The 13,598-nt window shown below is 38.3% G+C and overlaps 2 pseudogenes; both read right to left on the minus strand.

The window, feature by feature from the left end:
• Window positions 1-1,143: 1,143 nt before the first annotated feature.
• Window positions 1,144-2,929, minus strand: LOC146002359 (tubulin beta-4B chain pseudogene; annotated as a pseudogene).
• A 9,113-nt stretch (window positions 2,930-12,042) lies between these two features.
• Window positions 12,043-13,598, minus strand: LOC146002360 (tubulin beta-4B chain pseudogene; annotated as a pseudogene).

Genomic DNA, 13,598 nt, shown 5'->3' on the forward strand with positions numbered 1-13,598 from the left:
CTCGCGACAAGTTAAGTTTGCAGCAAGTTTTATGTACTAATCCACGCGAGAACGGCGCTCAGCATCTTCCGTGATAATCTTACCTCAACCGTCGAGCTGTTCATGTCACAGGCAGCGAGCAAATCGGAAGTATTGCACCGGAACTATATTCTGCGCGCAAGCTTTGGTCTACATGTGTGAAATGTTGCTGCAAAGTTAACCTGTCGCGGGGCTTAGACCAATTTGTTGAGTTGATTTGTTCCTCACCACGCTCCGACCGCCTTCATCCCTCAGGTACAATTTTTTTAAAGAAAAAACTGATTTTGCTACATATACTGAGTATTCAAGTCTTAGACGTCATAATTATTCTTCTAAGACAAGGTCAAAGCTATCTTCACTGACGTTGATGTCTTTAACCACATATTTTCCACACGCAAATAATATAACCCTTGCACTTCCTTGGTATAATCAGCAAGTTAATTTTCCAAGCGAGAGGTTAGATGCTGCGCTATGAACCTACACATCCTTCTTTGTATAATGTTATTAACAGTAGATCTTTTCTAATATATTTCAATACTGAGTGTGAGTTACATATTTACATTACTATTTCTTTCTAATATTAGATTAAGCGTAATGTTTATTTATATTTTGCAAAGTGTAATTATGTATTTTTTTAAATTAAACTTCAAGACAAACTTAAATTAAGAACCGATTGATCTGGAATTGATGTCTATTAACAATATTATAAATATTTGTGTTTTGAGAGTGGATATTGCGTTATTAAGGAAGGAACAAGAATCATCCCTTAAGGGAATCAAAATTTATGTTTATTTGAAGGACATATATTTTTTGTAAATATTGGAACCATTTCTGACAAATCTTCATTCTTTTTATATTCTTATATTGGCATTGCAATAAAATCCATACGAACTACAGTTTCTAAAATACGACAATTTCCGTAACCTTTCAGCAGATTACAAGTTCCCTTTACGAGTACATTTATTTGAAAACGAAATATGTATCTTAAAAGTATGCAAACCTAACTTTTAAAAAGTCAAACAATGATTTTGTTTTTTAAATTGCATTCTCACTTTCGGAAATATTATTGCATAAACTTGAACAATCAGATCAGCGTGAATGATTTATAGACTTGAGTTGGTTTGAATTGACTGTCAAAAATAAACAATCGCTTTCATGTAAGTTAAGTTTCATCATGTTTTCAGAAGTGGTTCAATACAATGAAGACACACATTCAAAAGGAGTAATTATTCCTTGCTTAAATTAAAAAGTATAATTATCTTGTATTACAACATCTCACAATACAAGCACAATAAAAATGTGATAGAATAAGTACATTAGTATAAAGAACAAAATATTACAAACCAAGAAGTACTGTAAAATTCATACAATATACCAAATCGCGGTTATTAAACAGAAAACCAGAAGGAAATATCTATTCCCATTCCATATCCTCGTTTCCCTCGCCCTCTTCCTGTGTTCCAGCCAATTCATACATCTGGTATTCATCAATCAAATCAAGCAAGTGCCTCTCGGCATCATAAAAATCAATTTCCGACATGCCTTCCCCCACGTACCAATGTACGAATGCCTTCCTCTTGAACATGGGTTTGAACTGTTCCGCGACTCTCATCAGTGACTCGGCCACAGCGGTTGAATTTCCCACGAACGCAGCTGCTATTTTCAGCCCTCGAGGTGGAATATCGCACACGGCGGTTTTTATGTTGTTCGGAATCCATTCAGAAAAATAAGAACTGTTCTTGTCGTGAATGTTCATCATTTGCTCTTCTACTTCACTCATTGAGACTCTACCTCGAAACACGGCACCTACTGTCAAGTATCGTCCGCTGCGAGGGTCGCAGGCTGACATAACGTTACTGCCATCGAACAGCTGCTGAGCCAACTCGGGAACGGTGAACGAACGATACTGCTGACTTCCACGTGAAGTCAGAGGAGCGAATCCAGGTATGAAGAAGTGAAGACGCCAAAATGGAATCAGATTAACCGCAAGTTTACGTAGATCTGAATTCAACTGTCCAGGAAATCTCAAACAGGTAGTAATGCCCGTAATGGTAGCAGAAACTAAGTGATTCAAGTCACCATACGTTGGCGAAGTTAGCTTTAATCTTCTGAAACATATATCGTGCAACGCTTCGTTGTCGATGCAGTTTGTCATATCGGAAGTTTCCATGAGGTGACTGATGGCAAGCGTGGCGTTATAAGGTTCGACCACAACATCTGATACTTTTGGTGAAGGGATAACACTAAACGTATTGATGATCCTATCAGGATACTCCTCTCTGATCTTCGTTAGAAGCAAGGATCCCATTCCAGAACCTGACCCACCGCCAAGCGAGTGTGTTAGTTGGAAACCTTGAAGACAGTCGCAACTTTCTGCTTCTTTCCTGACGCTATTCATCACCGAATCTGCTAGTTCTGCTCCCTCTGTTAAAAATCCTTTAGCCCAGTTATTGCCAGCACCACTCTGACCAAAGATGAAATTGTCTGGACGAAAAATTTGACCAAAAGGTCCTGATCTAATTGCATCCATTGTTCCGGGTTCCAAATCTATCATAACCGCTCTAGGAACATATTTACCTTGAGTAGCTTCGTTGTAGTATACGTTTATTCGTTCTAACTGCAAATCTGAGTCACCATGATAGTTCCCCTTTGGATCTATTCCGTGTTCGTCTGATATAACTTCCCAAAATTTCCCTCCAATTTGATTTCCACACTGGCCTGCTTGAAGATGAACAATTTCCCTCATTTTGGAAGACTTTTTCTTATCGAAACAAAACCGAAAAGTATGCAGGCACGCACAAATCAATTTCAGATGCAGGCACGCACAAATCAATTTCAGAATTTGGATAAAAAAATGTTAAAATTTTGGAACTGAAAAACCAAATGTGTATCGTATCAACAAAGATTTTGTTTCGAAAACATCAAATTCTAATGTTGCCAGATATTGTTATATTTTCTGACTGGTACATAGATTGTCCTTCGTTTACTTTGAAAGGAAACAAAAATTCCCAAACCGGAATTCAACAAATTAGAGGTATTTCTAATTTTTACATTTTCTGCAAGCGTGTAGTTTATATTTAGATATAAATCTATGTAAATGAACAGATTCAGAACATTTTATTATTGCTCAAACCAAGTAAATCTTATCATTAATGTCTCTTACACAGAAGACTAAAAACACAGTAAATAATGAGATAAAGAGACTTATTCGAAGGAAAGGGGGAGTGGTCTTTCCCCAGATATGAACAAAATCTGAAATGTATGTATGGAAAATCAAACAAAAAGAAAGATATTTGACTTGTTACTTTCATTTCAAACATTGTGTGCATGTAATTAGAGTGAGATGTAAAGAGATAAGGGCTTGGGAGGCCTACATCTTGATACGGACCTCCACTGTAGAAAAAATACTTAGAAACGGGCCACAAAATTTTAAGTTGAAGATATTTGAAATGTGATAAAACATGTAACTAACGAAATGATAAAACTCGACCTAAAAAGCTATAAACTGAAATGGTATATAGGGGCCTCACTATGTTGTAGCCTCAGGCCTTTACTCATAGTCGTAACTTGGCGGGGGCAAGAGGGGCACTTGCCCCCCAACATTTTCGTGTTCATTAAAAGTTAAAAGTTAGGAGATCTGAGGAGAAAAGTAATAAAGAGTAATATTTGTAATTTCGCAAACGTCACAGTTATTTCGCAAACTTCTCTAGTCTAGGGTTGATTCTACCCCTCAAAATTAGGCCCCACGTCTTATTCTGCCTCCTCAAAATTAAGCCCAGCTTAATTCTGCCCCCTCACAATTAGGCCCACTTTAATTCTGCCCCCTCATAATTAGGCCCAAGTTTAATTCTGCCCCCTCAAAATTAGGGCCAGTTCAATTCTGCCCCCTCAAAATTAGGCACGGTTATGGATGCTGTCTTTATTGTATGGAAAACTTTTGGCCCTCAAAATTAGGCCCAGTTTAATTCTGCCCCTAAAAATTAGGTCCAGTTTAATTCTGCCCCTTCAAAATTAGGCCCAGTTTAATTCTGACCCTTCAAAATTAGGCCCAGTTTAATTCTACCCCCTCAAAATTAGTCCCAGTTTGATTCTGCCCCCTCATAATTAGTCCCAGTTTGATTTTGCCCCCTCAAAATTAGGTCCAGTTTGATTCTGCCCCCTCAAAATTAGGCCCAGTTTAATTCTGCCCCCTCAAAATTAGGCCAAGGTTAATTCTGCCCCCTCAAAATTAGGCCGTTTAATTCTGGCCCCTCAAAATTAGGCCTAGTTTAATTCTGCCTCCTCAAAATTAGGCCCAGTTTAATTCTGCCCCTCAAAATTAGGCCCAGTTTGATTCTGTCCCCTCGAAGTTAGCTCCCAAGTTACGCCCATGCTTTACATATAGAAATTCTGGCCGCATATGTAGTGTGCCAGTTAACGGCAGGGAGTGGGGGACAATAATTTTTCATCGCTGCCAAGAATGATTTTATTTCTCCCCCTCCAAGTACCGGGTGGCCAGAATTAAAGTTACCCAACTCAGAGCCCTCTGTAGCCTGTTTGAGGCATCGTAGAACTCTGAAATTTTGTGAATCCACTATGCAGGCCATGGGGAAGAGGATGGCAATAAAAATATTTCAATTTTCCGCCACCAGGTTGAAATGTGGCGCTATACTTCCATGATGGGTTGTAATAATGACGTAAACTGCTCCAATTGGTTATGGATTTGCCTTTACCTTGCAATCTTGCAATAAACGAGATTATTTTCTCGCAACTTACGCTTTGGGTACAACTATTTAGTAAATATCATCATCATGAATGTAGTCAAGTACTCATAGCAAGAACATTGCCAGTGTACTCGTTAGAATTTCCCACACAACCAATTCAAAATATATATTTCCCGAAATATAATCATTCATCTGAGTTTAGAGAATCTTGGGAAGACTTTTATCATATATATATAGATGGATATGAAACTGAAAGTGGAATAGGAGCAGCTCTTTATGATACTGAAAGAAATATATCAAAAATGTGTAGGTTACCAGTGGAGGCATCTATATTTACAGCAGAAATATATGCGGTATATCAAGCTTTGATTTATATTGGTACAGTTCCCGAACAGAAATTTCTAATACTAGTTGATTCGCAAAGTGTTTTACAAGCAATACAATCTAGTTATAAAAATTTATTTAAAATATCACCATATGTCATCAATTGTATTCGTGAAACTAATAGCTTAATAAGCAATGGAAAAGTAGTTCATTATGTGTGGGTAAAATCACACATTAATATTTACGGAAATGAACAAGCAGACAGATATGCAAAACAAGCTGCTCAATTGAATGAAACAATCCAGTTACCATTGCATTACACAGATCTTTTGCCGAGGGTTAAGAAGAAAATTTTTGAAGAATGGAACTTATGGTGTAATAATTCATTACAAAGTGTTGGTGAAAGTTATCGTCCTTATGTTGATTACACTAGGAAAAAACCTTGGTTTTTATAATTGTAAATGTTCAAGAAATGCAATTGTTTTAATAAATAGACTAAGAAGTGGTCACGCGAGAACATATTATCATTTATTTAAAATACACATTTTGAAATCTCCGAATTGTGACTGTGGTGATTTAAGGGGGTGATGCTCATTATATTATTTTGGAATGTCCAATTCACTCAGAGAAAAGAAAGACCTTATATAAAACTTTGTCAAAAATTAATGTTCCTTTTCCCATTAATATGACTTCAATGTTGTATGCTCCAGATGTTAGAATTGGATATGTTATACTTGCTTTTTTGAGAAAAGCTGATATAAAATTAAAATATTTTTTTGTTACTGAATGAGTTAATGTAGTTATATAAAATTGTATTTAAGAGCGTTTATGAATTTTGTGTGTAAAATTTATATCAAAAATGTATCTTATGTACTTATAATGTATGCTGGGCATAAACAGCCACCTGTAAAGCTGTAAGTCCAATAAATCTTAGTTGAGTTGAGTTCTCGCAACTTCAAGCCACTAGCAAATGTCTTTCTAATTAGTAACTCAGCTAAATCATTTATGTTTTTCAATAGGCATTATTACAGCGCCACATTTCAACCTGGCGGAAAATTTAACTATCCTTTTTATTATCACCATCCTCTTCCCCATGGTCTGATAGTGGATTCACCAAATTTCAGAGTTCTAGGATACCTCAAACAGGCTACAGACGGCTATGAGTTGGGTAACTTTAATTCTGGCCAACCGGTACAATATACTCGTAATATTAACATTTAGAACACATGTGCTTGCAGCGCATAGTTCACAATATATCTAACTCTTAGGAAACTGCTATGTATGCAGATTATTATGAAGAAATGGTCAATGATATTTGAAGTAATTGTTCTTCTTGGTTAAATAGATCATTAATAAACTTGATGCAAGTGAAATAGACGGGATATCTACACCACTGTACAGCTTTCTATTTCGTTCCTTTAAATCCTTGCCTTCGCTGGCAGGAAAATGAAAGCAAGCCTACTTCTAAGAGATATTTCAGACAGACGTAACAAGCATAGGCGTGCACATGGGGCGGCAAGGGGGCAGTTGCCCCTCCTAATACGCTCACTTAGAAATTTAGTGTACAGAAATCTTATTACGGCGGGTTTATTACCAATGCAATTGGACTATCTCACTTCATTCTCTAGCAAATTACTTCTCCTTAAGTATTCTTCTCATGCATAGGCGCCGACTCCATGGGGCTTGGGGGGGGGGGGGCTCGAGCCTCCCCAATGTTAATGATGTGGGGCAGAGCCCCTCAAATAATTTTGCTTAACAGGATCTAATGTATTATTTTGCTTCTCTTGTAAAATTTACTCTAAATTGTGCAACATGAACTTAACTTTAAATACACATTTGAAATGTTCTAGACCATCAAATTTGGGGGGGCTGAGACCGCTAAACCATCAACTTTGGGGAGGTGGGCTATGAACGGAGACAGCAAAACACACGACTTATTACTATATGCTAAGTATATAATTATGAGTATTGTTAACATTTTTACTAAAAAGAGTTTCAAAATAACGAGGTGATATGACAATTATACCAGTATGTTGTTAGTGAATTCTGAACAATTTGAGGTCGTAAACACGACTTTCAGGCAATATTGATATGTACGATATTTAGTTATCCTCGAAACCTTTCCTCTAGTCCAAAGAATAAGGGGAAAATAATTCTAAAGTCTTTGAGTTTATGTAACACTGGATTGCAGTAAAGTACGCATGGAAAGCTTATGAAAAGTCTGTATTGCGAAAGCGGGAACGGCTATGATCAAAGGCATTATTACTAAAGCACGGCGTGCTATGTGTTTATTTATTATTGCAAAATTAAATTTAAAAAGTAAATATTGTAGCAAGAACAAAAAAGTAAAACTATTTGCCTGCGATTTGTGTTAGCATTTATGTAAATGATTAAATAAAACTATTAAATATTGTAAATATTCGCTATTTTTACGGGTACGTCAACACTAAGGTTATTTGCACCCGTCCTTTACAAGTCTGTTGCAGACATTAAAACACACCCATGCCCTCGCCGGGACTCGAACCCGAGACCTCCGGATCAAAGCAAGTTGAGCCGACCACCCAACACGCTCGGCTACTGAGGCCGGCATAAAACTGTTATGTTGGCCTCTTAATGTAAATACATAGCCTACTTTTAAATAAAAAATGTTAATTGTTATCTAAAAAACAAATGAGCAGACACAGGTTTTTCATGTTACATTTCATTTACATGAGGAATATGATAGCTGCTTAAAAACTGCTATACGAAGACGTAATTTTTATTTTTAAAAAAGGGAGGGAGTGAGTCATTCATTCATTTATTTCAGTGATCAGAGCCTCCCAATAATTTTGACAAGTCGGCGCCCCTGTTCCCATGTTATTCGTTAGGCTAGCTGTGTTACATCTATGTGGTTGCAGAATAAATTGGTCACACGTTGGAAATAAATATATTATGTGTACCTCTTTTGAATCTGCTGTACGAAATCATGTTTATATGTAAATTAGTATGAACCACAGACAAAGAAAATAAAGAGAAGGGTGTAATGATAGAATCATTAAATGATCCTTTTTTATTAGTTTTTTATTCATGTTTAATATTTTGTCCTTTAATGTCAATGCAACGTGTCCTCCCGTTTCGCCTTATTGGGTTTTCACCTCCCCCATAGAATTTCAAATGATTTATGTGACACGAACTTTCTAAGGCCAGACGGGACATCCCATTTCGTCTTATCCTGTTTCGCTTTACACACAAAAAATTTCCCACCTGGGAATATTGTCGACATGAAGGGTAATTCATAATGGGAGCGCAGAGCTTGCGATGTTGCCTACCTTGGCTCCTATTGTTCTGTCGGTTAGGTTAGGTTAGGTTAGGTTAGGTTATACTCCATGAGGCCTTAGAAAGATCGCTTCGCGGGCTTACAGCAAACGACAATATGGGGTTGTGTCTGCGAGAACCAATCAGGTCCGCGAATGAGCGAGCCCGGTTGCCACAGCTAGCTCTCGCTGCACCCTTCTGGAAGGGTGAGTGACCTCTTCTGCATCTTGCTACCTCGGCCTGTTTGTTCCAAAGTAAGTACATAATATAGTGTTTGTTCGGCTGAGGAGCAGACGACACGAGAGTATCAGCAATAGTATGAGAGCGGCGTCTGCTGTTAGCCCGCGAAACGCTCTTTCTAAGGCCTCCTGCACTATAGGTTAGGTTAGATTAGGTTAGGTTAATAATACATTAATAATAATGACCCTTCATGTCGATAATATTCCCTGGTGGGATTTTTTGTGTGTAAGGCGAAACAGGATAAGGCGAAATGGAATGTCCCGTTTCGCCTTGGAAAGTTAGTGTCACATAAATCATTTGAAATTCTATTGAGGGAAGTGAAAACGTAATAAGGCGAAACGAGCCGTAACCCAATGCAACTCCTTTCTTTATGCAGTTTTAAAATTAACTTACTAAAGGCTTGGCCTACGTGACTCGAAGCAAGGTTGTTGAAGGCGGTTAATTTTTAAAAAAAATCCCTCCAAGTCATTAAGAGGTGGAAATTCCAGTTTACCGGTCATTCTTCAGAGGGCCTATATAAAGGGGGTTGGCAGGAAAAGGTTTTATAAGCTCTTGTCTTGACTCATCTCACCCAACAGGTCGATAGGTGCCGGGGCTTGCCCCGAGTTGATATCTTCCTGGAGATGTGGCCTGCTCGGAAAAGCGGGCATCGGCTTCTAACGTTTCTTGGACAAGAGGGGGAGACCTTGGAGGTTCTCTCGACGTCGATATAGAGTGGCTGCAGCTAGCTTTCTGGCTAGCGGCCGATCATGCATAGGTAGTCCACGTAATTGAGGACTAAAAGTGGTAAACGTTGTAAGTGTCAAAAGTGAAATTGTTGGGAAATGGCATCGTTTCGCACATCAGCCCGTAAGAACGTACACACTAGTGACCTCTTTACACGCCATTTGAACTACTTAGCCACTACCAGCCACATTATCAAGCATGGCACATTTCACAGTTGAACGTGGAAAACGGTGTTTGAATTATTGTGGCACTTACAGCGTTTACCAATTTAGTCTTCAATTCTTTTTGAATCGTTTGGCGACAAGCCAACGTTCAGTTACTGAAAGATATTAATATTGTTTTAAAGAAACTTGTTTTCGAGCCACTGAAAGTATTTAATTAATTGGATCATGTCATTTTTTATGTGGGGGTTATTTCTTTTGTAATCTTTTTTTGTATATATTTAATCCACGAAATAAACCATCCTTTATATTATTGTAACTGAACGTCTGGGTATCATTGAGAAAAATGGATTGATTGATTGGCTTTATTTTACTTCGCTTTTTGTGGCACTTTTGGCTAATTTCCGAAGATGGGGATGAGTGATGACATGATGAAATTGATGAATGGACACTCGAAAACATCCATGCCCAGGCCGGGATTCGAACCCCGGACCCCTGGCGTCGTAGCATTGAGAAACAGAAAAGCTATCCCTATATCAATGGTAAAGAATATAACATGATCTATATGATAGTTATTTAATGTATTTTAGTTCGATAGAATCGTATGTTTTGTTTGTGTAATGCAAACTATTTGCCTGGTGAAGTAACGAAAACACGTGACAGGTTACTCTCCACAGTAAACCATTACCAGGGAAACAGAGAACTTTTGCAATAAAATAGTGAGATGAAATGAGGTTCTTCTTTCTCCGACTGAACTTTCATCAAAATGTTTGCTCCGTTTAATCAAAGGGTCTGCGCATGCCTATGGTGACAAGCGACAAGTTACAAGCCACTAGCCATTCAAGCTGCAATTGTCGCTTGTCACTTGGGTGTGGATCGCACCGGGCCTCCTCGGTCTGTTTGTCGCGTATGTGTAATGCATTAATTTTTACAGACAGGTCCTATTCTGGTGGGTGCATTCTACGATCATATTGCCTGTCTCTTCTCATTTCGAGCCTCCCCGATGGCGCAGTGGTAGCGTCGTTGCCTTGTATTCAAGGGGTCCCGGGTTCGATACCCGGTGGAGGCACATAGTGGTTCGGATCCCACTTTAAAAACTGTAGGTCCAGTCCCGATTAGCCTTACTGTGCACAAAGTGGACTTAAAACACCAAATCTTCTCATTTCGGTATGAATCCCGTGTATTGCGTGTCACTTGTCACTTTTGTCTGAAAATTCCCTTACATCTTCAGCGCTTAAGCCAGTGGTTCACAAAGTGTGCGCCGTGGCTGGCTTACAGGGGCCCCGCGAAATGTTACAATATTGTCACTGAAATTATATTGTTCCAAATGTGTGCTTATTTAGTACATTTTACATGTAAAATGTTTCTGAATTTGAAATACGTGTTTATTTTTAACTTAAGGCAAGCAACCTAACCACACTAAGTGAGCGTTGTAAGTGTTAGATAGGCCTACTTGGGCGTCGCGGAGAAATCTTGAAACACTAATGGCGCCGCAAAACGAAAACTTTGAGAACCCCTGGCTTAAGCCATTCAAGTTGGAATATTATCATACAACACAATTTCTAATGAACTATATGAATCCCTGTACGGTTATACTTTAGTAATTCAGTCCCACTTTAAATGATAGATGAAGTCCAGGTTACCTGAGTTAGCTTTTAAAAAAAAAACTTCTTAAAACAGACCTTGATACACAAATTCTTGAATATTGAGACTTTCCGATGCAATCTCTGACTTACAAATCGAATGCATGATAAATAACATCAACATGGTGTAAAACAATTGTCCTTCTCTTCTAATATTTGCAATAATGATTTAGATTTTAATAATCTACGTTCTATGAAAACGGCGGGAAGTAGGAAGCTGAATAGTGTATCCATATACCAGCACGATTTAAACAATGATCACATTCTGAATTGAGCTTGTGTTTGTTTAATGTACACATACGATGTCCTACAACAATCGCAAAATCGTTTGAAAAGTTCTGTTATATACGTATATGGTTATTGTTGAAATAAGATGATGATGATGATATGAGTCTTTCTGCGATTTGAATCAGCTAACTGATGATACAGGCTGACAGGCGAATCACAAAGATAGGGAAAATAGAGTGCCAGCATGATCAATGTGAGAAATGTAATGTATGAATACAATGGAATGACCATGAAGAAAAATATAGTGTCATTGCATTGAGTAGTTCTGTACACTCAAATTACATGCTGTTGTCAATATGCATACTGACTTATATTGGCATATGATTTATAACAAGAGAAAAAATTTAGATTAGCTTGAAATGTTAATGTGACATTATATGTCCACTGCTTTTTTACTTACTTATTTTAGCCAACTTCAGTGGCAGAATGGTTAGCACAGCAGGCTGACTGGGTATGAGTATTCTTTGTAAATGTCCATTCATAAATTTCATTATATTATCACCTATGTTCATTCTCACAAGTCTTGAAACGTAGTTTTAACACAAGTAAAAAGCCACTAGGCAATGGATAATGTTCAGTTAACGTTCCATGCTATTCTAGTAAAGAACCATTGTCAGATAATTATAAGAAATTCAGATATATTAAAACTTTTATATATAATATGTATATTGTAAATAAATTATAAACATGAACAGAGCTACAAATAGGGTATTTATAGAACGAAACATTAAATTTGTTTTTATCTTTCCTTTCTTTACCCCCCAAATCATACGTAATAACAATAGTTTTTAGGTTGTCAGTCCTCTTCGTAATCTTCAATGAATTCGCATTCTCCTGTTCCTCCAATTTCTTGATATTGCTGATATTCTTGGATTATATCGGACACGTTGTTTTCTGCATCGGTGAATTCCAGATCGCTCAGCCCTTCACCTGTGTACCAGTGGACGAAAGCCTTCCTGCGAAACATGGTAGTGAATTGGTCCACTACTCTTTTCAACGATTCAACCACCGCTGTAGAGTTTCCAATAAACGTGACCGACATTGTAAGTCCTCTCGGTGGGATGTCACACACAGCCGTCTTCATGTTGTTTGGAATCCACTCAGCAAAATAGCTGCTGTTCTTGTCGTGCACGTGGACCATTTGTTCTTCGACTTCCTTCATGGACACTCTTCCTCGGAAAATGGCGCCAACTGTTAGATAACGCCCGTGGCGCGGATCGCAGGCAGCCATCATATTCTTGGCGTCGAACATTTGTTGGGTTAGTTCGTGCACAGTAAGAGACCGATACTGTTGACTACCACGAGCTGTTAGCGGGGCAAAACCAGGTATAAAAAAGTGAAGGCGGGAAAATGGAACCAAGTTTACAGCTAGCTTGCGCAGATCGGAATTTAACTGACCAGGAAACCTCAAACATGTAGTAATTCCAGACACTGTGGCCGAGACTAGATGATTCAGATCACCATAACTGGGAGTACTTAGTTTCAATGTCCTGAAGCAGATGTCATAGAGAGCTTCATTGTCAATGCAATATGTCATGTCCGAAACACTTTCCAAATGGCTGAGAGAGAGTATAGCGTTGTACGGTTCCACAACCACGTCGGACACTTTTGGAGAAGGAATGACGCTAAACGTACTCAGTATTCGGTCAGGAAATTCTTCCCTAATTTTTGTGAGGATTAAGGATCCAAGTCCTGAACCGGATCCACCACCTAGAGAGTGAAGCAACTGAAATCCCTGAAGACAGTCACAGGTTTCGGCCTCTCTCCTGATCACGTCCATTATAGGTTCGATGTTATCAGCTCCATCCGTTAAAAATCCTTTCGCCCAGTTGTTACCTGCACCGTTGTGTCCAAATACAAAGTTGTCTGGTCGAAAGAGTTGCCCAAAGGATCCCGACCTGATGGCATCCATCGTTCCAGGTTCTAAGTCTATCAAAGCAGCTCTGGGAACATATTTACCTTTGGTTCCTTCATTGTAATAGACGTTGATCCTCTCCAACTGAAGATCGGAATCCCCATGGTAAGTTCCAGTTGGGTCGATACCATGTTCATCAGATATAACTTCCCAAAATTTTCCTCCAATTTGATTTCCACACTGACCAACTTGAATATGAACTATTTCCCTCATTTTTCCGGTATACAAGCAAATTTTTAAGACAAATTTCTTCAGATCAACCCTATAACGAAGAAGTAAAAACCAA

The sequence above is a fragment of the Lepisma saccharinum genome, chromosome 18 (genome assembly GCF_977018435.1).
Source record: "Lepisma saccharinum chromosome 18, izLepSacc3.1, whole genome shotgun sequence".
NCBI lineage: Eukaryota > Metazoa > Arthropoda > Insecta > Zygentoma > Lepismatidae > Lepisma > Lepisma saccharinum.